At 47.3% G+C, this 27,340-nt stretch overlaps 1 protein-coding gene across 1 annotated transcript in view; it reads right to left on the bottom strand.

Annotated features, from left to right (window-relative positions):
• Nucleotides 1-27,340, bottom strand: part of CAMTA1 (calmodulin binding transcription activator 1) — a gene marked incomplete at its 3' end in the record, with an annotated part of 887,568 nt that overhangs the window by 605,135 nt on the left and 255,093 nt on the right.

Consider the following 27,340-nt stretch of genomic DNA (forward strand, 5'->3'; position numbering starts at 1 on the left):
CAGGTCAGGGAGGTGGGTGGCCCCTCCCCAAGGCACTGACCAAGCCCCAGCAAGAAGGACAGAGTGGGCAGGACTTCCTGGCATTGTTGCCTGGTCACATGCTCTGTCGCCGTGCATCTCTGCCATCCAAAGTCATGCCGACCGCCCACCATCCAACTGCCAGATGGGCCTGGTCCTGTCTGCCCCCAGGTGATGGGTCAGACAGGAAGCTGCAAAGCCCATCTCGGTGGTGAGCCAGCGAGGCTCGGGGTCATCCTCAGAGGCTGCCCCCAGGACTGGCAGGTGGGAATGCACTGTGCCAACCTGGCTTTTCTTGCCCCTTCCCACCTCGGCCCCCATGCACTGATTCATCCTGCATAACCTGTCTGGCCTTGTTCATGGTTCACCTCTTCCAGGGAGTCTTCCCTGCTGTCTCACTCCACAGTGAACACCAGCTTCTGGAACCTTCTCAGCAGTGGTTGCACCACTCCTGGACTCCTAGCATGCAGGGTTTTCTGTGGCTAGTGCTTCTGTGTCTCGTGGTTCTCCCTTCCTAGTTTCATAATGTCTGGGGAGGGTCTGAGTCTCAGTCCCTACATCACTGTAGAGCCCGGAGTGGTTCCTGTACCCAAAGATGACTGTTGGCAGACAGAGGTTGAGTGAAAGAATGCAAAGTTCTCTTCTAAAGGATGCAGACAGAAGGAGCCCACGTATGAGCCAACTCTTGCTGCAAGCTGTGTGGTTGGGGGGTGGACAAATAAAGGTGCAGCTGCCATTGAAGTTCGACGCCCTACATGAAGAGGTTGGACAGAAATGTTCCACTAAGCGCTCCACATTCGGAAAGGCAGCACCTGGCCAGCCCATCCGCACCAGGGCAGCACTGTCCAGTACAAACATAACGTGGGTCACAAAGGCAAGCCACAGCTGTGATTTTAACCCTTCTAGAAGCTACATTTTTTGTAAAGTAAAAAGAAACAAATTAATTGTAATAATATATTTTCTATTTTAACCCGATATGTCCAAAATATTATGACTTCACAAATTTTTTAAAAAAGCAGTCATGAGCTATTTCACAAATTTGTTCATACTAACTTTTCAAACCTCAGTGTGTATTTTCCATTTCTAGCCCATCCCAATTGACAGCAGCCGTATTTCAAGTGCTGAGCAGCTACCTGCGGCTGCCGTATTGGACAGAGCAGGTCCAGATACAGACATCACGGGGGCCTGAAAAACACAACATGCCTTCTGGAGCCAAGCCCTCTGCGTCCACAGGGCTTGTGTGGAGCTCAGGTGTGACTGAAGATGCAGCTGCAACAAACGCTTCCTTTGAAGCAGGGCTCACTGCCCCATTGGTCCACCTCAGAGGTCCACCTCAGAGGTCCACCACACCATGTCCTGCCTCCGGTGTGTGGGAGGCTATGCCTGTTTGGAGGAGGATGCGGGATTCTCAGAGGGGCCGAATTCACCTCCATCTCTCAGCCCGAGCTCACCGTCACTTCCATTCCCGCTCCAGGAGCCACCCACTGAGGACACCCCATAGAATTACTCAGCCCAGAGAAACTGGCTTCCCCTTCAGCCATTTCCCCTGAAGCAGCCCTCAGAAAAAGGACCGGTCCTTTCTGTTGGCTCTCCGTTCTTCATCTGGGGGTCCAATGTCAGTGAGAGGGAAAGGTCAGTCTCGAGGGGTTTTTAGTGCTTATTGGGACGAACTCAACATGCAAACAAACAAAAGCAACAACAAGCTATATAGAGATATGTTTTGTTTGTTATTCTCCCGAGTCCAAGTAAAGAAAATATCTGCAGTCTACACGATCTCAGATATTTTGCACACGCACACCAAAAAAAAAAAAAAAAAAATAGATCTTTCAACCTAAGGGATAAATTTTTAAAGTTTGTTTTTTATGAGAGTTCTGCACAAGGGTTTTATCTGTAAGGGACCAAAGCTGAGCGGGGGGGGAAAAAAGCCAGGACTCTCCTAGCAGCTGGCCCCAGCATCTGCTAGAGCCACAAAATGCAATTATATTACTCCCAAACGAGAAGTAAAAATATATTTTTTCCAATACTCTTGGTTTTAAGACTCATACTTTATGTCCTCTGGGTATTTCAGTGGTTCCAGATCTCTGTGTTATATACTTTATTAGGGATGTGTGAATGTCATATTAATGACTTCTAACCAACATGTTTACAGTGGAAGCAAATTTTCCCAGAACCCACTGCTCACTGCACTTTACAAAAAATAATTGGCTTTAATTTAAATAAATAAATAGCCATTCCTTACCCCACTCCCAGTGGCATCCCTCCCCTGCTCTCTCCAGGGCACCCCATACATGAAGCTGGTGGGTCTCCTCCTCCATGATAAATATTCCAACCCTGGGTCCAAGAGTGCCACGCTCCCTCTTTATACATCCTGTCTCCATCCACTGAAGTACTTCCCGAGAGCCCAGCTGGCCAAGCCAACACTCTCTACAGGACGTTCTGGGTCCCCACCCGCAGGTCCACCCCAAATCATGCTTTTGAAATAACCAGCTCTTGTGATAAACAACAGCATACAGAATAATGGTTTCTACTTTATACATAGGGTAGATAAAGGGTATACGAAGGGTAGCACACAATTTGACAATTTATGAGTGTGGTGGCAATTAAGATCTCAGGGACCCAAGGGTGTCTGGAAGACTTTCTACAAAATGGTAAGTAGCAATTCAGGATAAATTCCTAACAGCCCAGATTTGTGAAATAAAGCCTGGCTCAGTTGGCTGTCTGTTATTTAGATGTGGTAAAGCATTCTCATAACCATCAAAGTGCCAATCAGAGCAGAAACAATGAGCTATCATAAAAACAGTCAGAGAAAGATTCAGTGAAGAAGCAATTCCTCCAGTCTCTCCTTCATTTCATTGTCCACTCTTTGGTTCAATCATTCGATGAATTATTGAGCACCTACTATATGCCAGGCACTACACGAGGCCCTAATGATACAAAGACATATGAGTGATGGCCCTGGGAAATAGAATTGGGAAGACAGACAGAGCTGCAGGATCCAGGGCTATTGTCAACAGCAAAACAGATGATGAATGCTAAATTAGCAGCACAAATAATGTGTTCATACTGGGAAGAGAAGGGAAGGTTTTTGCCAAGGAGCCAACATCCAAACTGGGTCTTGAAGGATGAGTAGGAGGTTGCCAGGCTGACAAATGGTAATGGCATTAGGGAAAGAAACAGCATGTGCAGAAACAGGAAAGTGGGAAAAGCAAATGTGTTTGGGAGACTTTGAGTAACATGAAGTCGTAGAGTCTGAAGGGTATAGAACAACAGGACCCAAAGATGGAAAGGGTAGAGAGGCAGCAGACTGTGGAGGAATGAAGATGCCAGGAGAACGCAGCTTTATCCACAAGAGCCAGGGAGCCGTGGAAAGCTTTTAAGTGGTGAGGAGGCACAAAAAGAGCCGTGCTTCAGAAACATCACTCTGATGGTGCCGGGGCAGAGAGGGGGCTACCGACTGTGATTACAGCCCAGGAAGGAGATGGTGAGATCCTGGACTATGACAGTGGAGATGGGCAAGACGGAACTAACTTGAATTTTTTCAAAAGTGAATAAGTACGGCTTGGAAGCCAATTGGCTGGAGAAAATGAGGGACAGTGAGGTAGCGAGGACATCCAAAGGGAGCAGAGGAAGCCCAGGGGCTGAATCCACCTGAGATGCGCTTGCTTGGTAAACACAGTATTTGTTCCCGTTTGGTTTATTTGCCAACATTTAAAGATTGGGAAATGGGGATTTGCAGTTCTCCTAAAACATCAGGTCTGGCCACTCTGGGACCACATCCCTAGAGATCACCCACTGGTTGCAGTTGAGGAGCAGCTGCCCACCATCCCCCCCGCCCCCGGCTGGTCTTTTCACTCACAATACATGCCTGGACCTAGTAGGCATGCGACTTTGGGACTCCCGCTCTGATGTTTCTGGCATTGGAAACTGAGTAGATTGTAGGATCATGAACCATATATGTTATCCAGAAAGAAATATATTTAGAGCAATAGATTTTAGAAGGAGAGATATGTTAACCAGAGTACTCATTGCTTCTTAATACAATGACATTTGCTGATTAATCCGGACCCAAGATTGCCCCAACTTCTATCTCAATATTGTCCCGGTTGTCAATTTGTTTTTCCCTTAGCTCCAATTTTACCCTTATTTGTCCTGCTTTGTGGCACGGAAGATGGGCCCTGTAAACATTCTCCCATGCTGGCTTGGCAGGATGTCAAGCTCCTTCCGTAGAGCAATGAAGTGCCCCTACAAGACGATGGTGCCAGACATCCCTTCTGGTTTCTGTCCTCTGTCACTATTAGTATGATCATCATTATTATTCACACCAGGACCATGCAGATGAGCGCCAGCCACACCCCCACGACACCCTCCCTCTGCTGGCAGGCTGCAGCTTTGGCCCACCTGACACCCTCAAGCGACAGTGAACCATGTCTGCAGACCAACTGTAGCCCATGCCCTTTGGCAGCCAGCGTGTTCCTGTGGTGGCCCTGTGCTCTGAAGAGGTCCGAATTGCAGGCTATGCAGTGAGGGGGGACTCTTCCAGCCCTTAGTTTATTTATTGTCTACTCTTTCGCAGCCTACAGGTAGTTGCTTAGTATCAGATTGCTTAGTTGCTTAGTACCAGATACTTCTAGAACACTTAGAATTCTATTTTATCCCTATTAGTAGTCAATCACCGTTTACTAGCTAACAATTCCTTACCTTAAATTTCCTCTGTTCAAATACCCAATATGGTTTCTGTGTCCTGACTGGACCCTGACTGATATAAGGATCGTCCACATCCCTGAAGATACTTATAACCTCACTGCTGTGCCATCTTAAAAGACATACTAAAAAGTACAGGGGGAATAAAAAGACACCTGAAGGAAAAGAAGCATGTACTGAGGGAAATATATAAATCACTCCAGTGAGGAATCTATAGCAAGTTTCCTAGATGCCAGCCACATAGTAGTTTGAAAGCCATTGGAACAATGTACGTCCTACACTTTAATTTGTGAGAAGATTGAATCTGCCTGTTCGGGGAGATAAAAAGCATTTCTTGTAGAGTGGGGAAAAGTTACTCTATCTCTCTTTGGCTGCACGATTTGGGATACGTCACTTGACATTTCCTCACCTAAAATGTAGGATAACATAATTGTATTACATGAGATAATATATGTAGATTCTTGGCACACTGGGTTAAAACTTTAAAATCAGCTCCACTGAGGTATAATTCACATACAATAAAATGCAACTCAGGCTTCCCTGGTGGCGCAGTGGTTGAGAATCTGCCTGCTAATGTGGGGGACATGGGTTCGAGCCCTGGCCTGGGAAGATCCCACGTGCCGCGGAGCAACTGGGCCCGTGAGCCACAACTACTGAGCCTGCGCGTCTGGAGCCTGTGCTCCGCCACAAGAGAGGCCCCAATAGTGAGAGGCCCGCGCACCGCGATGAAGAGTGGCCCCCGCTTGCCACAACTAGAGAAAGCCCTCGCACAGAAACGAAGACCCAACACAGCCCAAAATAAATAAGTAAATAAATAATTTTTTTTTAAAAATGCTACTCATTTTAAATGCACAGTTCAATGAATGCTAACAAACAAATCTATTATGTATCTATCACCACATTCAAGATATAAAACATTTTCAGCACCATGAAAAGTTCCTTCATACCCTTTTCAGTTAATCTCTCTCACACCTCCAGCCTCAAGCAAGCATTGATCTGCTTTCTGTCATTGTAGATTAGTTTTGCCTGTTCTCAAATCTTATGTAAATGAAATCATACAGTATGTACTCTCTTTGTTTCTGTTTTCTTTCATTCACGATAATGTTTTTGAGATTAATCCATGTTGTTGTGTGTATCAGTAGTAATACTTTCTTTTTCATTGTAGAGTATTATTCCATTGTATGGATATATCACGATTTGTTTAGCCATTCAAATGCTGATGAACATTTGTGTTGTTTCCAGTTTGGGGCTCTTATGAATAAACTATTATTAACATTTATATACAAGTCTTTGTGTGGACATATGTTTTCATTTCTCTTTGGTAAAAACTTAGGCGTGAAATGGCTTTGTCATACGGTAAATATGTGTTTAACTTTATATGAAACGGCCAAAGTGTTTTCCAAAGAGATTGTACTATTTTATATTTCCGTCAGAAATGTGTATGAATTAAAGTTGCTCCACATCTTTGCCAACACTTGGAACTACCTGTTTTTTCAATTTTAGCCATTGTCATGGGTGTGCAGTTATCTCATTGCAGCTTCACTTTGCTTTTCCCTAATGACTAATAATTTGTGACATTTATTCATGCACTTATTGACTATTTATATACTTTCTTTTGTAAAGTCTATTTTAATGTTTGCCCAGTTTTTAATTGGGTTGTTTGTCTTTCTACAGTTGAATATTAATAGTTCTTTTTGTATTTTGGATATGAGGCCTTCATCAGGTTTATGCATTATAAATATTTTCCTCCAGTCTCTGGATTACTTTTTCATTTTCTTAAGGGTATATTACAAAGACCAAAAGTTTTTAAATTTGGTTAAGTCTAATTTATCATTTTTTCTTCTTCTGCCCAATTTAAGAAATCTTTGTCTACTCCAAGTTCTCTGCTTTTTATTTGAAATATTTAGGCGGTTTGTGTTTCATGTAATTACTGATGTGGTTGAGTTTACGTTCACCAGCATGCTATTTTTCTCAATTTGTTCCATTTGTTCTTTGTTCCCTTTTCCTCCTTTTCTTGTCTTCTATTGGATTAACTGATTTTTTATTTTTTAGTATTCCATTTAATCTCCACTATTGGCTTATTAGGTTTGCTTCTGTTTTATTTGCGGCTGCCCTACGATTTACATTATGTATCCTTAACAGAATCTACCTTCAAATAATATTATCCCACTTGTGTATATCTGAAGGGACGTAAACGGTATGCTTCCATTTTGCCCATTCTTTTATTCCTGTTATTGTTTGTTGTCATATGTTTTTTTTTAATTTATTTATTTATGGCTGCGTTGGGTCTTCATTGTTGTGTGCGGGATTTCTCTAGTTGTGGCAAGCAGGGGTTACTCTTTGTTGCAGTGTGCAGGCTTCTCATTGCAGTGGCTTCTTTTGTTGTGAAGCATGGGATCGGGCTCTAGGCATGCAGGCTTCAGTAGCTGTGGCATACAGGCTCAGTAGTTGTGGTGCATGGGCTTAGTTGCTCCATGGCATGAGGGATCTTCCTGGACCAGGGCTCGAACCTGTGTCCCCTGCATTGGCAGGCAGATTCTCAAACCACTGCACCACCAGGGAAGTCCTGTTGTCATATATTTTACATCTTTCTCTGTTCTGGGCCCCCAATGCAGTGATTTAAACAATTTATTATGTTTTAAAGAAATTTAAAATGAAGAAAAATCTCTGATATTTACCTATGTATTTACCATTTTCAGCACTGAGTCCTCACTGTTTTATATAGCTCCAAGTTTTCATCTTGTGTCATTCTTCTTCACATGAACTTCCTTTAACATTTCTTATAGTATGGGTCTCCAAGCAATGAATTCTCTGAAGTGTGAGTGTGTCTGTCTGCCTATTGGAAAACATCTTTACTTCACTTTCATTTCTTAAGGGTAATTTCACCAAATATAGAATTCTAGCCAGACAGGATTTTTCCCTTTCAGCACTTAAGAGATTTCAGTCCATTGTTTTCTGGATTGCATGGTTTCTGATGAGAAATCTGCAGAAATTCTTTGCCCCACCCCTACCTCCCCACCCTGGTGGATTTTAGGATTTTCTCTTTATCACTGATTTGAAGCTGTTTATGGTGTTCCTTGCTGTGGTTTTCTTTGTTTTTAACTTGCTTGGGCTGTGTTGAGCTTCTTGGACCATTGGGTTTATAGTTTTCATCAAATTTGGAAAGCTGTCAGGCATTACATCTTTAACTAAAGACTGTTAGGGCTTCCCTGGTGGCGCAGTGGTTGGGAGTCCACCTGCCGATGCAGGGGACACAGGTTCGTGCCCCAGTCCAGGAAGATCCCACATGCCGCGGAGCAGCTGGGCCCGTGAGCCATGGCCGCTGAGCCTGCATGTCTGGAGCCTGTGCTCCGCAACGGGAGAGGCCACAACAGTGAGAGGCCCGCGTACCGCAAAAACAAACAAAAAAAGACTGTTAGGCTTTGCTCCAGCAGGCATTTGAACTACTTGTGAATCAACCTGATCCTCTCCAGACTTCCTTGTAATCTTTGTAAAGATGGGTCTGCAGTACCGCTTACTCTAGAAATGTTTTAGCCCTGCTTTTTGTTTTGTTTTGTTTTTCCTTCTGTACTGAATGTCCCATTTATTCAAGGAGACTCTCCAATCTGGCTGGTCAGAATTTGAACACCTCCAAGTGCTGTATGAGTTCTGGGGATTTTTCACCTTACAGCCTAGGTGCTTTTAGTCCAACTTTGCAGAGCTTATTCTTATACTTCAGCAGTTTAGAAATCAACAGAACTTTCCAGGAGACCCATGCAGATATCTGGAACACTTTCTCTTCAAGGCTCTCTCCACTCTGATATTCTGCCTTGTGAATTCCGGCCATCTCAACCTCCCCAAACTCTGGGATCTGTCTCCTCAGCTCAGCAAGATGACTGTATTCTACGTGGGGTACCTCCCTGAAACCAGTCTTGAAATGCCTCCAAGCAGAAATACAGAGTGACTGTCAGACTCACAACTTCCTCTTGGAAACCATGGTCCTACCCTGACTATTGTATAACATCTGAAAATATTCATCTCACATATTTTGTCCAGTCTTATCATTGTTGATGGCAAGAGGACAAATCTGGTCCCAGTTACCCCATCATGGATAGCAGCAAATGCCTTGTCATGATATTTTAGATTTTTGTTTTATTCTTTGAGAAGTCAGCAATCTCTGGATAAAAGACAAAGCCAGACTAAAGCAAAAGGGTTAAAACTTTGAGGGCCTCATTGTGGCCTCAGAGAGAGGCTTCCATGAAGCCTATGCAGATCCAGGCTTTCTCAAATACCACAAAGTGGGAGGGGGAGATAGTGTCCAGGGACAACTGAATTCTGATTCTGCTTTAACAACACCCACACTTCACCTCTACCCCTGGATGAAGATGTAGACTTGCTGCTTTGACAGATTCAGTTCAAGAATCAGAAGAGCCTAAAAGAGCACAGATTGTTGTTACAAGTCCTTCCAGAATAGCGATATAAGCCTGAATATAAAACAGAAGTAGTGTTGCAAAAATTTGGCTTCTTTTTCAACCTTGGCAGGATTCTATCTGCACAGAAAGTGTCACTGACAGCCACATGCTGCCAACTCCCATGAAGAACTAGGGACAAGGGACAAGCTATGTAAAAATATCTTGCATCTACTTGGTCTTTGTGTAGATGCCTCCCTTGGAGATAAATCCTGAATCCCTATCGAAATAAATCAGGGATTTAGATAAGGGTGTGTGTGCTCCCTTCCTACCAATAGATAACCCCACCCACAATGCCCCAAGCCTCCACCTCTGCTCTAACACATTAACAAATAGAGCCCTTTGGAAATGGGTCTTAAATCATTCAAAGAGGTCAGAAAAGTCTTTGAAGGTAGCAGATGATGGCTCTGGTGAATGGAGGTGGGTGTCTTGCCTTGCTCCAGTCCCTTCTTAACTCTGAGCAACTAAATTTCCTTGCAGAACAAACACCAACACTCATCCCAAGCCCTCCCCTATCCCCAGACCCAATAAAAGTAATAAAAACAGAAGCAAACAATCTTAAAATTAACACATCCAAGATACAAGCAGAAACCATTGATCAAAACCTGCTACCTTCCTTCACAGCCGACAGTTCCAGAACAGCCTAACACCCCATAATGGAATCCCATTATCTACAAAAGAAACTCGTTCCAGAGGAGAGCCACAAATAAAGAGCGAATGAAAGGCAGCAGGCAAAGGGGGAGACTCTGGAGCTCCCTCTGCTCCCACAGAAGGGGTGCGACACTCAAGCTGAGAGAGCCGTTAGAGCAGCAGCAAGGAGGGGGTACTCCCCACAAGTTACGAAACTGAGGACGAAATTATAGAAGAGTCCAGTGGGAAAGGAAGGCTGGAGAGCTGACTTCTTCCCATCTGTGCAAAAGCAAAACAAGCTGATTTCATGGAGGAAGAAAATAGAGGCAACAAATACCTCTCCTTAAATCCCAGAACTGCCTCAATTCAGAAAATACAGGGATTCCAGCTAAAGTAGGGAGTAAGGTTCATTAGCAAATGCCTCAAATCCTTAATTTGCACTTCAAACAAACACGTTAATTGTGTAGCTAACAGAGTGTGACTCGATTATAAGCCGCTGGTGGCCATTAATAGATGAAAGGTGTTTGGATTTCATAACCCGCCTTCACAGGAGAAGTTAAGCTTAGTCACCACCTCTATTGGCAACACCTGTGATCATGAATTCCCACGTGCCAAGCAAGCACCCCAGCTTTCAGCTTTTAGAGTTGAAGAGTAAACAGGAGGAGAAGTCATACATTTTCTAGAGGTAATTGTTCTACCCCGCTCTGAAGCGCAGTTGAGTTTGGTCTCGGAAGACCTTAGCATATGCCTGAACACAGCCTTTCTAGCTGACACACAACTCAAAAGGCCCACTGCTATGCTGCTTCAGCAGGAATCCCATTGAGAAAGCTGAACAGGACCTGGCTCCAGTCCTCAGATATTATTGATCAATCATGCAGATGCCCTATTCCCAAAGACAGAAGCCTAGGTCCATATGAGGCCTTAAATAAAACTATGGAAGTAGACGCAACCAAAAACTGACCATTGACCAATCTTTACTTTGACCAGGTGGGCCCTATCGTCAGAATTTCTGATTCCATTAAAAGAGAAAAAAAAGATCTCCCTCTTTCTTTCTTCTTGATAATGTCAAGCAGTAATATGAAAGATAAGGAACCCCAAAGCCTCATATTGTGTCATCTGGAGAGCACCAAGGGCTGCAGAGTAAAAAATGCAGTCAGTCAAATGTATCTTCCAGAGAGCTTCGGGACGTGGTGATGCATGTAACGTCAAAACTTTTATAAAAAGGGACCTTACTCTTCAAAGGGTCCCAACAGGGCAATATCAATAGTAGGAGGACTAAATTGGTCCTTTTCTTCTGGTCATGTAAAAAAGAAAGAGATTCCAATAAAAGGAGGCCCTCCCTGTCCAATGTGATGACCGTCTACCAAGTCAACCCCAGTGGATCTGCGGCCAGCCACATCCCCAGGGGAGCAGCCTCAAAGCAATATTCTTATCCTCACTGGTTGAGCTCTGTTAATTCCTTGAGAATCTGGGTCAAGCATTATGGGGGATGTAAGCCATGGAGAAGACCTAGCCTTCTCTTTAGGAATCGTATGATCTTGGAAGACTAGGCACCTAAATTAGAGAGTGTCACGTGACCTTAAGGCCACTAAGATCCAAAGTGGGTCCTGGAAGTCCAGGAGGAGACACGTCAACACAGGCTGGAGGAGTCAGAACAAGAAACCAAATATAATTTGTCCATTATACTTCAATAAAAAATATAAATTTAAAAAAAAAGAATAAGAAACCAAAATGTGCCCTCAGGGGAAGGAGACCGGGGTGGCTGTCCTTGGTCCTGAACCAGCATTGTGTTCAAGTGCAGCAACTTCTTACTGCTTGTTGTAACCCATTAACCTATTAGTGAGTCTTGAAATCAACCTAGGGTGGAAACTGGTATTTTCTTAGTGGAATAGAATGGGATGGGGTGGGGTGGGGTGGGATGGAGTGGAAAACATCAGAATGCACCATGAGTATTATTGTTTCCTGAAACTTCTGTTCAGCTATTTCATCACAGATGAATATACATATGTGTGTTCTGGGTCACGACAGGAAATGTCTTTCTGGATGTGAAGGGCAAAGTATTGGAAAATCATCGCTCTAAGGTACAGTTGTTTCTTTCCATCCCTGAACACTGAAGCCTCCTGTCCCAGGAATTCTAACTGAAGTTTCAACTAAGAGGCAGTGGCAGGAGAAAACACAGGATGAAAATCAAGAAAAAACAAATAAATAGAAAATCTCAGCCACTAAGAGATTGTGAGGGGAGAGCTGAGGGGAGACTTTGTTGTTTTTACATCACAGATACCAAAATTTGGGGGACTTTTTCCTGAAAAGTTAAAGTGGGAGGCACATCTCCAACCTCTGCTCCCAACACTACAGGGGTTTTGAGAGGAAGGTGGCTGCATGGCAAACCCAGGTAACAGTGGCTGTTAAAGGAACGTCAGTTCCCTCATCCTTTCATCCTCAAATTCAAAGAAGGGCTTTCACTCAGCATTAAAGTCTTTTCTGTAAACTGGGAATAATGAGTGTACCTGTGTCAGAAGGTGGTAATGAGGATTAAATGAGTTAATTTATGTAAACTACTTAAAACAGAGCCTGGAACACAGTAGATGCTATACAAGGGTTAACTATTATTATCATTTTACTCTGGTATAAGTTTAGGTGGCAAACTCAGATTCCATGCTGCATAGCCATTAAAAACATTCATGAGAACTTAATGCTTATAATACAATGTTGAGGAGGAAAACCAAGAAATGAAGCTGTGTAACAGCATAACATTTCAAATATGTTTTAAACATAGAAACAGTACAACAATCTCAAATATGTTTTCAAAGAGTTCATAAAAATATTGGAAAAACATTTACTAAAATGCTCACAGTAGTTGGATTTGGGTGTGAGGCCCTAGATAAATTTCTCTTTTGTACATTTTCTTCAACTTTCCAATTTATTTTTCTACAATTAGTATGTGCTTTTATAATCAGAAAAGAAAAACCGAGACTTCAAAGACTAACTCAAAGTCAAAATGGCTTTCATCCTGAGATGCACCATTTTTGCAAAGCAGGCAAAACTAAAAGGAGGAAGGAAGGAAGCAACGTGTTTCATCTGTAGAGTCATACAGAGCCACCCACTTAGCAGGAATATGGCGTTTCGGACTTTCTGATCTTCCTGTAACATTTCACAACTGCTGGAAATGGGGGATTTACCCCAAATTTTTTTAAAATAAATTTATTATTTTTTTTTTGGCTGCATTGGGTCTTCGTTGCTGCGCGTGGGCTTTCTCTAGTTGCAGCGAGCGGGGGCTACTCTTTATTGCGGTGCACGGGCTTCTCAATGCGGTGGCTTCCTTTGCTGCGGAGTACCGGCTCTAGGCACACAGGCTTCAGTAGCTGTTTGCACACAGGCTCAGTAGTGTGGCTCACAGGCTCTAGAGCACAGGCTCAGTAGCTGTGGCACATGGGCTTAGTTGCTCCACGGCATGTGGGATCTTCCTGGACCAGGGATCAAACCCGTGTCTCCTGCATTGGCAGGCGGATTCTTAACCACTGTGCCACCAGGGAAGTCACTACCCAAACTTTTGATTTACTTCTAACCCCTGGAGGGCAGAGTAATGGAGATTACCTCACACATATCAGGATCCAGACACACCAGCTCCTGCCCACACCTCAACCACGAAGGATCAGTGATGGTACTGCAAACACTTGTAAGTCTCTCCTGTGTGCCAAACACTGAGCTTCCAACAACACCTCATTTAGTCCTTGACAATAACTCTATGATGTAGGTATTGTCATTGTCCCATTTCACAGATTAGGAAACTAAGAATTTAAAAAGTTAAGTAACTTTATCATTCCAACCTTATGCTCCCCTTCAGAGCAAACTTCCTTTAAAGAGTGTTCATACCTGCTACATCCAGTTTCTCCTCCCCTCCTATCCTTTTCTTTTAACCACTACTTTGCTCTCTATATATGTGAGTCTGCTTCTTTTCTGTTTTATTCACTAGTATGCTGTATTTTTTTTAGATTCCACAAACAAGTGATATCATTCAGTATTTTTCTTTCTCTGTCTGAGTTATTTCACTTGGCATAATGCCCTCCAGGTCCATCCATGTTGCTGCAAATGGCATTTTTCATTCTTTTTTATGGCTGAGTAGTATTCCATCATATATATGTACCACATCCTTTATCCATTCACCTATAGATGGACACTTAGGTTGCTTCCACACCTCCCTCTCATCCTCTCTTAAGCCCATTCCTATCAGGTTTTTAGCCCATCAAGACAGCTCTTGTCACGGTCACCAATGGCATCCACATTGCCAAAGCCAGTGGTAAATTCTTGGTGTCCGTTTCACTTGCCTTATCCGCATCTTTTTTTTTTTTTTTCGGTATGTGGGCCTCTCACTGTTGTGGCCTCTCCCGTTGCGGAGCACAGGCTCCGGACGCGCAGGCTCAGCGGCCATGGCTCATGGGCCCAGCCGCTCCGCGGCATGTGGGATCCTCCCGGACCGGGGCATGAACCCGTGTCCCCTGCATCGGCAGGCGGACTCTCAACCACTGCGCCACCAGGGAAGCCCTTATCAGCATCTTTTGATATCACTTGCCCCCTTGTTGAAACACTATCTTTCCGCAACCTCTGAGACTCCCCACTCTCTCCTGGTCTTCTGCTTCTCTGGCTGTTATTCTTGGTGTTTGCTTGTTCCTCCTCATCCTCCTTTCTACCCTCTAAACCTTGGATGGTCCCCAAAGCTTGGTCCCTGGACCTCTTCTCCATCCCTCTTCTCCATCCCCACCCACCCCCTGTCATCTCATCAAGACTCGCAGCTCTAAACATCATCTCTACACTGACTACCCCAGAATTTATATTTTCAACCTGAACTTCTACCCTGAACTGCCTGTTAAATAACTCCACCTGAATACCTGCTAGGTCTCTTAAACTTCACGTCTCACCTATGAACTCTTGACCTCCCCCCCCCCCACACACACACACACAAACTCCCTCATCCTCTAGTTTCCCCCATCTCACCAGATGACAGCTCCACCCTTCCAGTGGCTCACGCCTGACATCTAAGAGCCATCCTCATCTCCTCTGCTTCTCAAAAATTCATGAGCAAATTCTGTTCACACTACTTTCAAAATCTGTCCAAAATCCAACATATCTCCCACCTTCTTTGCTGCCCCCTTGGTTCAAGCCACCAGCACCTCCCACCTGGAGGACTGCGATGGTCTCCTATCTGGTCTCCCTCTTTGCACCCTTGCCCCCAGACACCAGCATCCTGAGGTGCATCCTGAAGACGGCTCCCACCTCACTCAAAGGCAAAGCCAAAGTCCTCTCAGGAGCCCAGCAGCCCTGCATGATCCGGCCCCACACATCTCTAATCTATTCCCTACCACTCTGCTCTAGCCACACTGCTCCCTCCGTTGCTGGTCCCCAAACAGATCAGCATGTTCCTGCCCCAGGGCCTTTGCATTTTCATTTCCCTGCATCTAGAAGAGCCTCTTCTCTCAGAATTCCACTTGGCCACATCCTCATTTGCTTTGGGTCTCAGTTCAACTGTCCTTTTATCAAGAAGGCCCTCCCTAGTCACTGTATAAAATAGTAGCATCCTCTTACGCCCCTGGCTCCCTCACCCACGTGACTTTTCTCTCCATAGTATATATTCCCATGTGACATCCTGAAATATACTATATAAACTGCTATACAATTTGTTATTGTCCCTCTCTGTTCCTTACCACCATTTGATCAAAATGCAGAGATTTTGTCCATTTGATCACAGCCTCCAGAACAGTGCTTGACCCAGATTCAGTGAATATTTATTGAATGAATAAACAAACAAATAAGCCTGTTCAAGGCCATCTGGCTAACAAATTCTGGTGGCAGGTTTCAGACCTCAACCTTGTGTCTTCAGAGCCCACACACCTCACATCTCCTGCCTCTGGTTGCCAAGACACGTTGCCTGACAACCTTGCAAAGTCAGAAGTATCCAACCAGCACGCAGCCAGGGAGGAAGCTGGTGTGAGCCCCCATGAGATTAATGGGGCCAAATATTTGAAATAAGAGGCTTGCACTGGGAAATTTGGGACATCTGATCATGGCACTAATACCATGTACCATGTAGTGCAGTTCGGATGAGTTCAGTGCTGACAGAGTGGTCAGGAAGCTGATCTCCATGTGGACCTGACTGCACGCAAAGCCCCAGCGAGAATGTAACAAGGATTTGCCCTTTGACCTCAGAAAGGCTCAGATAGGCCAACATAGTCCATTGTTACCACTGGAGAAATAGCCCCCAGCCCCGATCTTACCAGGTGCCCCCAACAGAGCCTCTAGCCTCTGCTTCATCTTTCAAAGTCAGGGTGGACAGTCACCCCCATCCTCTCAGCTCATTTCAGTAATAATCCCCCAGGCAAGAAGGCACGGGGTATTTCACCACATTATGGTCCAAAGCCTTCGTTTTAATTGGTCCCAGGCATTTCCACTTTTAGAGCTTCCTTCACTTACTTGGTTTAAAAAGTCAATCTCTGCATGATCCAGTAAGAGCTCGGAGAATAGAGAAGATGGTGAGACTAATCTATAGCATTTGTGTTTAATGGTTAGATATTAATTGGCTTTTTAAAAAGTGTGTAAATCGGTCCATTTTCAGTCTTTGTAATCTGTTCGTTCTCATTAATGGAGGAGCAGTACTCATCAAGAGCTCTGCACTACACATCACCTTGTAAAACTAGAGTCCATTTGTTTAAAAAAATAAAAAATAGATTTAGCACGATTTGAAAGACAGAAAGTCATTAAAATAATTAAAAACACAACTACAAGCACAATAAAAATTTCCATGATAATAAACTACGTTTTAATGTACACTAATTCTAATGATTTACCGGATACATCTTCCAGGGTTAAATCAATGTCTGTACCAAAAAAAAAAAAAAAATTCAATTAAATTCTATTCACTGTATCTTTCAAGTGAGTCTATTGTTCGCTGTTGTTTCCTATCAGGCCATGTGTCAGTTGTTCTAGCCCAAGATTACAAATAGAAGGGGCATGGCCCCATCAAGGTCAGGAGAAACACGTCCAAATCCTATCCAATCCACCTCCACCATCTCCTGTTCATTTGTCATTCATGACCTCGTTGGAGGAGGGGAAGGGGGGTGCCATTCCACCTTCTCTCCGCAGCAAGCCGGGGCCGGACCCTGATTCACCCTCCCCTCCCACTCAGTCAGCACGGGTACCCCCTGCGGGAGCCCGCAGGACTCCCACCAATAACTAGTCGCTTCTGCCAGCGGTGGCAGCCTGGCGTTCAGACTGTGCCTCTTTAAGCTTCTTCTTGCCCAGAAACACACACAAAATCAGTCCTCCCTTCTGAAGTGTACCTCGCCTGGGTGTTCAGAGCCAGAAAAAGCGTATCTGCGTCCCAGTGCCTTGCACTGAAGCAAGTTCCTCACGAAGTCTTTACCTTGCCTGAGTGATTTTTCCCGAATGAAAACACACACACAGAGATGATTTCTATGCTTAGAGAAAACGGGCTGCTACTGACAGTTTGATGAGATGGAGGGATGGACAGTGGGGACAAACGGGGAGGACTTTCCTCCCTGTCCCCTCCCTGCCACCAGCAGAGAACAGCACTGCCCCGGGGATGCATCAGAGCCGGCGGGAAGGCTGCTCGTGGTGCAGGCCTGTGTTTTAGTTGACCACTCCCTTTGTTGTCACCACTAGGGGTCACCAGGCATAACCTGCATATCAGAGATAAAGCTGGGTTCTCAAAAGGCATCTGTTTTTTGGGTTTTTTAAATTTTTATTAGAGTATAATTGATTCACAATGTTGTGTTAGTCTCAGGTGTACAGCAAAGTGAATCAGCTATACATGTATTAATACCTATATCCACTCTTTGTTAGATTCTTGAGTAGAGTTCCCTGTGCTATACAGTAGGTCCTTATTAGTTATCTATTTCATATATAGTAGTGTGCATATGTCTTTGCAAAGCCCAGTGAGCTTTAGAATCTGGAAACGGGAATGAATGGTCCCAGAGCCTCACTCTACAGCAACGGGGCACCAACAGTGACCACCAGCAGCACAGCTTTCAAGCCCATTTTTCAGATTATTTACTTGTGGACCCAACATGAACTAATGACGAAGCTGAAATAGAGCCAGAAGTGGCTGTATAATATCCCTGCCCTTTCTTCAAACCCTAGAAAGTTCAGTGCAACATACACATCTCCTTTCTGGGCCCTTCCTGGCTCTGATGTCAGGAGGGCCCGTGAGCCTTCCTGAGGTGTGGCCCCTCTCCCGTGAGCTGCCCTGGGTTAGCTGTCTCCCTTGCCGTTGGCAGCAGAAAGGAGAGGTGCCTGCAGCCCCTGAAGTTTCACGCCCAGGGAGCTGGCAGTTCCAGGCCCTTCCAGGCCCGCCTCCCAGCGGAGCCCTCCTTCCTTCCTCCAGAGAACAAAGGGAGCATCCTTCCAAGGAGCCACCCTTGGACCCCGAGGCCCAAGAGCATCAGAAGAGGAGAAGCCAGCCAGGGGGAGGCTGAGGAAACGAGCAGGAAGCCGCAGAGCTTCTCATTAACCCAGACGGCCTCACGCTGGCGCCAGGCTTTAGAAGTCTGAACTGCACAATGCTTTTTAAAATATAGGTGCAATTTGGGCCTGTGGTTAATACTGTTTAATTTTATTTTGTACCGTGTACTATTTCCCCAAGCTGGGCCTAGAGTAAGTCTTGAGTCTCAGCTCCAGACCTGGCTGGCTTAGCAACTTCACCCGGTCAGGTAGCTGTGTGCACGGCCACCCCATGGCCGAGCCACGGCCAAGGCCCACAGCAGCAGAGAATGCTGCTGTCCAGGCTCTGCTGTGCTGCTCCTTCCAGCCCTTCCTCCAAAGAGGGGAGACACACCTGGAGGCCTCTGAGACCAGATGGCCCAGAACTGTCCACTGACGCAGGATCCATCCTGCTGACTGAGCCGTGTTCCGATTCATTTGTTTATTCCTTCAACAACTATTTATTGTCTCCTTCCTCTGTGCCAGGTGGTCTGCATCCAATTTTTGGTTTGAAAAATATGATCTCTGTGATCTCAGTGGAAGGAACTGAGGCTCCAAAAAAGAAATTGCAGATTCTAAACCCAGTTCCAGCACTTCCAAGCTGTGTGACCCCGGGCAAGCCCCCTAAAGTCTAAGGGTCTCCTTTTGGTCCTCTGAGGGTCTCTGGGAGGTGAAGCTGGGAGAGCCCTGGCCCAGAGTGTGGCATGAAGCCGGGGCTCAATGAATGATGACTACTCCTTTGTGGCGAGTGATGCCAGACTTTCCCTGTTGCCTTTGGGTTAAGGGACAACCATAAAATAAAGATGTTATGTGAAATGGGAAGGTAACTGTAAGACCCCGGGGGCCTAGTGGGGTCAAGGGCGTGGCAGGGGGCCCGTGAGGGGAGTGGGTGTCCACAACCTGTGTTTCCTGCTCTACAGCCCTGCAGAGGCCAGGCCTGCATCCAGCTCCAGCCATCCCTCCCGCTGCCCCAAGGGTTCTCCAGGGAGAAAACGAAGAAGGCCAACACAGAAGGCCACCTTCCCCTCTTCTTCTGTCGGTCATCTACATGAAAACACACCAATAATTCCACTTGGCCAAAACACACCCTAAATGCCACTATGTAAAAAGAAAGCGAAAGAAGATGCTCGTGCCCAGCACGCCAGAAAATAAGAAAGAGACTCAGTCTCAGGGCAGCCCCTGGACGGCCAGGAGTGCTCCCTGTGACGCAGAGGGACGCTGGCAGCTAATCGGGAGCTGGAGAGTGAGACTGGGCCAAGGTTCTGTAGCCATGAATTTTTCTAAATCCTAATAAACTGCCTTTGACTTTATTCGCCCAGATTATTTATAAATGGATTTTTCGATGAAAATCAGAGCTCAGGACACATGATGGATTTTCCCTGGCACCTTGCACGGGGCCGGTTCATCCCCACTCCCCGACAGCCCGTCTCACAGGTACAGGCCCTGGTCAGCCCATCCTCCCTTCGGGCCACGGATTGGCTTTCAGTAATTTCTCAGAAGCCCGTGGGTAGTCACTAATTTAAACTCCTGTCCTAAAAACTCAAACTCAATAAGCGCTTATTGATATCCTACTGCATGCAAGACCTGAGGCTAGCCAGGCGCTGTGCTGGGGGAAGGCCACGGAAGAGAGAAGCAAAGAGGACCCTAAGCACCTGCCAAGTCAGAAAAGAACATGCTTGTGCACGAAACTGCACACAGTACGAGGAGGCTGGATGAGAATTAAAACAGGGGCTGCAGTGACAGCGGATGCTTCCGGCTGCAAAAAAAAAAAAATTACAGGAAAGAAAATAATGACAGAAATCCAACCTAAACCTTAAACAAGAAGGCAAGTGGGGGCTTCCCTGGTGGCACAGTGGTTAAGAATCCACCTGCCAGTGCAAGGGACAAGGGTTCGAGCCCTGGTCCAGGAAGATCCCACATGCCGTGGAGCAACTAAGCCCGTGCGCCACAACTACTGAGCCTGCGCTCTAGAGCCTGCGAGCTACAACTACTGAGCCCGCGTGCCACAACTACAGAAGCCTGCGCGCCCAGAGCCCGTGCTCCGCAACAAGAGAAGCCACCGCGATGAGAAGTCCGTGCACCTCAACGAAGAGTAGCCCCCGCTCACCACAACTAGAGAAAGCCCGCACGCAGCAACGAAGACCCAACACAGCCAAAAATAAATAAAATTAAAAAAAAAAAAGAAGGCAAGTGAGTATCTCAGGTTCCAGGAGGCCTGGAGGCACGGTTGACAACATCATGGGGAACCTGGGCCCCTCTTTCAGCTCGGCCATCCTCTGACCGCGGGCTGGACCCACATGGCTGCCCGGTGACCTCAGCAGCACCCCCATGAGCACATTTTTCCAAAGCCCAGAAGACACAACTCTCACACCCCTTTTTAAGAGGCAGGACATTTCTCCAGGAGCTCCTACATATCTCAGCGGCAATAACTGAGTCACAGGAGGCCCCTAACCCAACTACTGGCATGAGGGTCTGAGACTGACCCAGATTTACTCCCTGGGACTGGAGAGAGGCCTCCCCCGCCCGCCAAAGAATCTGGTCACTGATACCTGTGAGCAAGAAATGAGAGGGGATTACTGTTGGACAAACAATCAAAAGTTGCCCTGCCTGGAGAAATTGATACTCTCCGGAGAGGTTTTGCATTAAACTAGCAAAATACACAGACAATAAAAGCAGGGGAACTGGTCTATGTGTCTTTGCTGTATCCTTTGCAAGTAACACGGTGCTTGACATACAGTAGACACACAAATATCTGCTGGAAGGAAGGAAGAGAGGAAGGAAAGAGGGAGGGAGGAAGGGAGGAAGGAAGGAAGGAGGAGAGAGAGAGAAAGAAAGAAAGGAAGGGGGGAGGGAGGGAGGGAAATAAAGAGATGGCATTAGGCCAAAAGACTGCCTGGAAATAGGCCAGAGAACATTCAAACCCCCAGTGGGTCCCAGGGAATCAGATGTGCTCCTCCAAACCATGAGCCCATGGTACCTCCCAGGTGAAAACTTAATCTGGCAAGGAAGCAAAAAATCCTTTCTTTTGATTTCCCCTATTATTCGGGTACACTCTAGCCCAGATGCTTACCTGAGACATCGCAGGGCTAACATAACCATTTGGGAAGTTGGCTGTCACGTGTCACAGACATTACTGGTATCAAGAAAGTAGGCAACCACTTATTCAAGCAGACAAATGGACCTTTAACCCATTTGCTCTTTCTTTAGCCAAGACTTCAACTCCCTACACGTGCCATATGATACCAGTTCTACCGAATCCATCAGACCGTGGGGAGCAGGTCAATTATTTCATCTTCAGAGGTTACTGGGTACCAAAGGTAAGCAGCTTTATCTTGAAAGCAGGAAAGTCTGATCTATAGGTAACTAAGTCAAAGGTATGTTCGGAGACCAGAAAAAATTTGCCTCGACTTTTTAAAATGACAGGCCCAGGCTTCCCTGGTGGCGCAGTGGTTGAGAGTCCACCTGCCGATGCAGGGGACACGGGTTCGTGCCCCGGTCCGGGAAGATCCCACATGCCACGGAGCGGCTGGGCCCGTGAGCCATGGCCGCTGAGCCTGCGTATCTGGAGCCTGTGCTCCGCAACGGGAGAGGCCACAGCAGCGAGAGGCCCGCGTACCACAAAAAAAATAAAAAATAAAAAATAAATAAATAAATAAAATAAAATGACAGGCCCTGTTTATCACACACACAGACAGATATGCCTTTCATACTCCACAGGGCCAGGGTAGCTCACAGAAGCCCACCTGAGATGAGACCCTGGAGGTGGAAGGGCCCCAAATACCCAGCAAGGCAACCAACTGAAGGCACAAGAGCTGAAGATGTGGCCGGTGAGGCTGTCACCCCTGGTGGAAGGAGGAGATGACTGTGGAGCAGCAGAAAAAGGCAGGAGAGAGAAAAGCCCTGGGCAAGAGCAGGCTCCAGAAAGGACCGGAAGCAAGTAGTCAGGACACGAGCAGTGTGAGGTCAAGGTCGGCAACCTGAGACCCACGGCTCAGACCCACCCCTACCACGAAAGCCAATCCTCCCTGGGGTTAGCACGGCACGTGTCATTTCTTGCGTTCAGGATTTGGGGCTGCCCCCATTGAGCGCACACGCCCCAGTTGGGATGAAACAAATGCTGTGTTCTTCGCTACTTCCCTTTCCTCAATCTAAATACTGCTGCGCTTTCAAATGTGGCAAGGGGTGAACACTGATAAACATGCCTGAGGCCACCTGCCCTTTTTTTTTTTTTTGGCTGCATTGGGTCTTCGTTGCTGCGCGCGGGCTTTCTCTAGTTGCGGCGAGCGGGGACTATTCTTCGTTTTGGTGCGCGGGCTTCTTATTGCGGTGGCTTCTCTTGTTGCGGAGCACGGGCTCTAGGCACGCGGGCTTCAGTACTTGCAGCGCATGGGCTCAGTAGTTGTGGCTCGCGGGCTCTAGAGCGCAGGCTCAGTAGTTGTGGCTCACGGGCTCTAGAGCACAGGCTCAGTAGTTGTGGCGCAGGGACTTAGTTGCTCCGCGGCATGTGGGATCTTAGTTCCCCGACCAGAACTCAAACCTGTGTCCCCTGCATTGGCAGGCGGATTCTTAACCACTGCGGCACCAGGGAAGTCCCCACCACCTGCTCTTTGAAAGAGGAAAATCCTTCACCAGGTTGGAAGAGAAAAGTCATTTCCCTGGTTGGTCTTTTCTACAGTCAGATATTGTGACTTAGATGTCCATCTCCCTTTTCTGGATTACTCCAATCAGCTCGCACCCGTCTCCTCCGCTTGCCCTCCCGCTGCAACAGAGTCAGCATCCCTGCCGCGTCCAAGTCAAATCCCTCATATCTGCTCTGTATCCCCTCTTCTCTCGCTTTCCCAAGGACTCCGCTCCTAAGGCTTTCCTTTCTCTGCATCGTCCGTCAATTAGATTCATTTCTCTCCTCTCCTCCCTCCAACCCTCCATCAGTTCATTCCATTCCTGCCCCTTTCAACAACTCCACGTTCACTATGGAACTTCTCCGTGGCCACGTTCAACCTGTAGACACCAAATCCCGTGCCACCTTTCTCTTTTCTTAGCTTCCCGGTGGCCTCTCACAGAGCTGCCCGGCACCTCCCACGCCCCCTCCCCTCTCGGCTTCTGGGAAACCACCCAGACCTGTTTCTCCAGGCAGCCCCGCCTGTCCTCCAGCACGGTCTCCTGAGAGACCTCTCCCTAATCTCTCAGCCTCTGTGCAGAGCAGAAGCCGCAGCTGGCCCCCTCACTCTCGTCTCCTCACTTTCTCCTGTTGGGGTTGGGGGAGGGACCTCTCCTGGTTTATGGCTTTGCACACCAAGTCCTTGTTGATGACACACAAGCTTACTTCTCTGAGCTCCTGACGCCAGTATCCATCTGCCTGCCTGGACTCTCCATGGGGATGTATGATGGACATCTCGCATTAAACATGCCCAAAAGAGGTTCTTTTCCCCCTCCTTAAACCTGTTTCTTCTCGGGCCTCACCCTCCCCATATACTGCACTGCTGATCATCCGGCTACTGGAGTCGAGAACCTTCTAATTCCTTGGTTCTAACTCTAAGGGAAATCTCAAAGCTGTCCACTTCTCTCCACCCGCGTGGCCAGGTCCCGTCCTGTCTCACCGGGACAAATGCCATAGTCCCCAGCCGGCCCCCGACCACCCTCAGGATGCTGTCATCGAGAAAGACCTAGGAATCCACTTGTCACTTCTCCCACCAGGCCCGGATGGCCCCACCCCCTCCCCCTCTGCGATCTCAGGGCTCCAGCCTCGGCCACCCCCCATCCCCCAGGCGCTCGGGCCTGGAACACACCGAACTCTCTCCACCCCAGGCCCTTCGCAACCGCCGTTCTCTTAGCAGGTATTTTTCTCCCACCCTCCCTAGAATATAAACTGCAAGAGGCGGAAAGTGTCTCTGACTTGTTCACCACGTGCCCCCCGGCCCCGTGCTGGCAGGACACCCACAGACGCGTGCCCCCCAAAAAGGTGTGACTGCTAAGCTTGTTCCCACTGTGTATCTACAACTTGATGGCTTTCGTAAGAAGAAAATGTCTAATTCTCTAAATCTAAATGCGAATTTAGAGCCAGGGAAGATATTTCAGATCCAAGAGAGCTTTAAAACCAAAAACAAAAAAAAGGGGGGGGGGGTGCGGAGGGGCATGGTCACGCAGCAAGATTTCTTAAGACGAAATCTTTCATTTCAAGAGTTGGAACGTCTGTCTGTCCCTGCCCCCAACCTGCGAGGCAGCTAAGCTAGCGTTTCCTACGGTGCGCATGGGCCACACAACGTTCTCTCCACAGATGCTCTCCTAAAGTGAAGGGGGTCGGGCGGCGAGGGGCAGAAAGGTGGCTCATGGTCAAACAGGTTAGTGAAGCAATAACCTGAGGACGCTTCCCTCCCGGGAGGCCACGTCTCCGCACGTCGATGTGCCTTGAGAGGTGTTGCAGTTTTAACATTTCTTTCCACTGGTACTTCCAGACCAGATGTGGCCTGTGGTTATGGGTTTGTGTTCCCCAAAACGATTCCTTTGAAGTCCTAACCCCGGAACCTGTGAATGTGACCTTACTTGGAAATAGGGTCTTCGCAGATGTGACCAAGTTAAGATGAGGTCGTACTGGAGAGGGTGGGCCCTAATATACATAATGGCTCCCTAACACGTGTGGCACATGAGGACAGATGCACAGGAGGAAGGCCACAGAAGCAGAGATTGGAGGGATAGGGCTGCAAGCCAGGAGCGCCAAGGAGGGACAGCCACCACCCGAGCCTGGGAGGAAGCAAGGAAACGCTCACATCTCAGAGTCTCAGCTGGCCCTGTGGCGCCTTGAATACGGACTTCTGCCTCTGGAACTGGGAGAGAATAAATTTCTGCTGTCGCCAGCTGCCCCGTCTGTGGTGCTTCGTTACAGCAGCTACAGGAAACTCGTACACCTGCAACCCTCAGAGAGAAGATGCCCAGGTCTTCTGGAACCTCCTCTTCCCTCGCAGTGCCCACGCACGTGCCCCGCCCCCTGACTGGGCGTGAGCCCCCAGGCCCCGCGTCCACCCAGTGGAGAGTCTCTCCTCGGAGCGCCCTCTTCAGCTGTCCCCCAACATCCTCGCCTGACCCTCAGTGACACTTTCTTCTCCTCACGGGTTGCTCCAAACACGCAATCATAGCTGAGAGACAGTTACATGTCACGTGTTTTAATCTCTCCTCATCTTCTCTTCCCTTTCCTCATTTTTTGCACCAAAAGTATTTAACTGACTGTATTATATGTCTCTTTACAATTTACTTTAAATATATCATTTATTACATAGCTAGTTATTGAGCACCAGCTGTGTACCAGGAACCGAGATCCTTTCTGGAACAAGGTAGAATATATACATTTTTAAAATATTAGAGGACCATAGTCATCGAAATAAAGCCTTCACTCGCGTCTCCTCGTGGCCTCTGGCACTGTAGCATGGCTTTCCAGCCCTTGTGTTGTCTGAATCCTGCCCTTCTTTCCAGCTCCTTCCTCTGTCAGTGCTACCCTCTACTCAGCTACCATGGACCACCCAGGCGCTGCCCCCTGGTGTTTCCTCCTCTCTCCTCTCCCCACTACTCCATCACCACTTTACTAAAACCCACCATGCTATTTCCTGCCTCAGTGCCTTTGCACAGCCTAGATCCGCTACTTAGAATGGCCTTCCCCCTGCTCCTCCCTGGTCCGTCTTGACCTCCTCCAAAAGGCCTTTCCCAGCACTTGGCGCTCAACCCAATCCTCCCATCCATGTGCCCTCCACAGGGGTGACATTTAAAATGTTTAACAACTGGTCTGGCACAGACAGCACTACTCAGAATGGATGCGGGCCAGAGCAGCGGGGGCACCCAGGGAGCTCAGGGTAGCACCTTTTATTAGCAGTTATGAAATGGTTTTGATGGGTCCACAGCCTATGAGCCCAGGTGGCCAGCAGCCCCGCCGGATATATATTCCAGGGCCGTGAGGGACACACCCTGAGAATAAGTGTGTGTTTGCACGTCTGCCTCACTCAGGACAGGAACGGGTTTTACCCAACTTCGGAGCCTTGGCACCTGACATCGTACCTGGCACAAAGGAGGCGCTCAATTAATATTTGTTGAACTGAACCAAACTCTTTCAGGCAAAGACAAAATGGAAAGACTGGGGATTTTCCCAGACTGTCACATCGACGCCGTGAGCCAAAGAAAACCTGTTCCTGGACAGTCTGTTTGCTCAGATGGTGAGTCTGTCAGATTTCACAGCTTCAGCGACCTCATGAAGCTCTGACCTGAAAATAAATTGAGAAGGAATAAAAAAAGAAGGAGGAAGAACAAGAGAAAATGATCCGCTCCTTCTGAGGCTGTGCTTTTGGCAAGTGCCCTCCAGTCAGTTCCAAGAAACAAAGGGAAATCTTCGTTGTGTCAGAAAAACCGACATAAATCTCAGTAATTCTGCTTTCCTGGCAACACTTTACGTGCTCCTGGGAAACTGGAACCTGATTCCTGAACAATTTCAACGCAGAGGCTTTTCTTGTGTTACACAAGCGGCCGCGAAACTTTCCACAGTCTGAAGGAAATGAATGCTGTTCTGGGTGGGACATAAAGTCCGGGGGCGAGGGGACAGTGGCTGTGACCACTTCCGACGCATTCACGACCTGCAGCTCTGGGCTTTGCTCAGCCGCCCTGGAGGCCTGAGGACATGCGCAAAGGTAGAAGGGTGCCAACCCAAAGAGAGCCCTCCAACGCGAAGCAGAGGCCCCTATTATAGCCTGAGTTGTGTCCCCCCAAAATTCGTAAGTTGAAGTCCTAAACCGCCCCCCACCCTGCCCAGCACCTCAGTATGTGGCTGTATTTGGAGAAGGGCCTTGAAAGATGTGATTAAGTTAAAATAAGGCCATTGGGCCCTAATCCGGTGTGACTGGTATCCCTATAAGAAGAGCAGGGACGCGTGCACAGAGGAGAGGCCACGTGAGGGCACAGCGAGTAAGAGGCCGTCTGCAAGCCACCGGGAGAGGCCTCGGGAGACACCAGACCTGCCAGCATCTTGACCTTGGACTTCCTCTCCAGGACTGTGAGAGAATAAATTTCCCTTGTTTCAG

Source organism: Leucopleurus acutus (assembly GCF_964270905.1).
Source record: "Leucopleurus acutus genome assembly, chromosome: 2".
Lineage (NCBI taxonomy): Eukaryota > Metazoa > Chordata > Mammalia > Artiodactyla > Delphinidae > Leucopleurus > Leucopleurus acutus.